The following is a 2,534-nucleotide window of genomic DNA, read 5'->3' as shown; positions in this document are numbered from 1 at the left end:
TTTATTATAATTCAAGTTTGCTTCAAATTTTTAAAATAGTTTCTGAATTTCGTCCTCAAAATTTAGTTTCCATTATCATGAGATTATTTGGGAAATAACCCATGGGTATTTGTTTATTCATAGCAGTTTCTATATGTTTTGGGACTAAGCCTCTAACACAAGGAATTATTCAACAACCTAGGGTTATTATTCCTACTATAATCACAAAGGAGGTTAAGATAGAGGCTATAATTATACCCTTCTAATTTTTTTTTGAACCAGCTGTCTAGCCAATTTGTAAAAGGACTGTCAATTCCAGAATATTTGACCAATTCATTGACCAGAGTAATTAGCCCTTGTAGCGCTTTGGTGCTAGTTCAGTTAGGGGTTGTGTTATTTGGAATAAAAGTGCAACATTTCCCCCCCCAATATAACATAGACTCCCCCTTTCTCAGCTAACACTATATCTAAAACCAAACAGTTTTCCCAAGTCATTTGGCTGGTGGCATCCAGTTGTTCCACAATTTCTCTGACAGCATCTCTAATATAATTAATAAACCTTTGTTGGTTATAGTAAGTGTAATTGATCCAATCTACATTCTTATTAACAGTTGACCATCAGAAGAGCATAGACTCAAATCCTGCAGCTATTTGGTTTCAAGCTTTAAATTTATTGAGGACTCCTTGGGGGATTCCTATAGCATCGACATATATGTTGGGATCAAATGATCTTTGTAATGACCTTTTACTTCTGTTTTGAGGATGAATTTTTATGTTGGAGAGAAATGCCAGGGTTAATGGTCTGACCAATTGAACCAAAGAACAGGTTCCAGTCCATTTGGGCAGTAACAGTTTTCTAAATTTCCTTCCTTCACAGTACCACCAAACATCCACTCAAGGGATGTGAAAGTGAAAGTAGTTGCCCTCGTGTACCTCTGAGATATTGAGGATGTGGGTACAAGTTTACAGTTGCCCCATGGGAGTAGTGAATCCTTCCCCCCATCTGGAGAGACATGAGGAGTGATTCAAATTACCCATAGAAAAGGAAGGGATTGGGATAACCTTCAATTCTACTTTTGCAAGGCAGGGTGAAGCAAGGACAGGTTCTTGCACGTCTCATTTACCCACACATCCTTGTCTTGGTACAGGGCTAACATACAACTCATTCTGATGGGGTCTATATCCAGGGAATGGAACCGCTTGAGCCTGCAACTGTCCTGGGGTGTATGCATAGAAATCACTCTTATTTAGAGTGGATATCATAAATTTTATCAATTTCATCCAGGCATTTGTTTTCTTATAACCAGTTTTGAGTTCTATGGTCTGCTTTAAATCTTTAATTTCAACTATACTACCTTTTTGGGATCATTGCTAGGGAGGTTATAATAATCACTGGGGCTTGGGTTGGTTTCTCTATTCCTACAACTACAGTTTTGACCAAAAGAAGGGTTAATCATCCTTGAGGGTCTCATCCTGACTTTGGTTCCCAAACCATAAACTCAAGGCGCCACCTCAGGCTTTTGATTTAAAGTATTGGGCTCATTATTAGAAGTATAGGGTTACATTCTAAATCTCTACAGACTGCTGGTGGAATTCCCTTAGATAAGTGTATTTGGGATTTCAAGGACTGAAGGGCCTTTATTGTTTTGGGGGGTTGCTATCCAACCTTGAATTTGGATAGTTCACCATATGTTGTGGGTTTGGGGAAGTTTCTCAAAGTTTTCAATATTTAAATCTTTCTTACCTACAGTTGGCTCGGGACAAAGATATGTGCCTGGGATAATTGTTTTTGCCTCTCTAGGTTTTCATAAGGCAAAATTTGATATGCATCAAATTTTATAGTTTGAGGTGATGAGATTTTAGTCACATTGGTTATTGTTAGTGCAAAAGGGATAAGGCTCACCTTTGGTTGCCTGTATGTTAATGGTTCATAAAGAATAATAATAGAAGTCTGCAAGTAATTAGACATTTTAGTGGTTCTCAAGGGAGGAAACAGTCCCATGGGCATTCAGAATTCAGAAGCCCCTAACATAAACATCTAATAAAACAGATAGATAGGACAATAAAAGCAGTCACTATAGGTAGGGTTTAAAAGAGAACACCAAGAACTAAATTTTAACACCAAGAGACTAAATTTTAAATTAACTTTTTCTTATTTTTATCTTTAGAGGTTCTATCTGAGAGACTTCCTACCGATCTTGTCTCTCTTTTACCATAGTCTCTGTTATTGATTTCTTGTCTTGGGTATGATGTGCACCTCTTTTCTGCTGTTTGGACAGCCATTTCAGCAGTAAGGATCACTTGGTATGGTTTTTCCCAGTTTGATTGGAGCTTAGTTTCCCTCCAAGTCTTTATAAATATTTAGTCACCAGCCTGAAAATAGGGAACTGTGAACTCAGAAGGAGGAATTTGAGCAAGGAGGTCTTTTAATTTAATGGAAGATAGGGTAGAAGAGAGGGCTGAAATATATTCTTTTAAAAATTGATCTTTGGTTTCCAGAGTCAGTAAATCTTTGTTCTATCTAGATAGGGCAAACCATATAAAAGTCCATAGGG

The sequence above is a fragment of the Carlito syrichta genome, unplaced genomic scaffold (assembly GCF_000164805.1).
Source record: "Carlito syrichta isolate Samal-C Ts95f unplaced genomic scaffold, Tarsius_syrichta-2.0.1 Scaffold304572, whole genome shotgun sequence".
NCBI lineage: Eukaryota > Metazoa > Chordata > Mammalia > Primates > Tarsiidae > Carlito > Carlito syrichta.
This window is presented reverse-complemented; position numbering follows the sequence as displayed.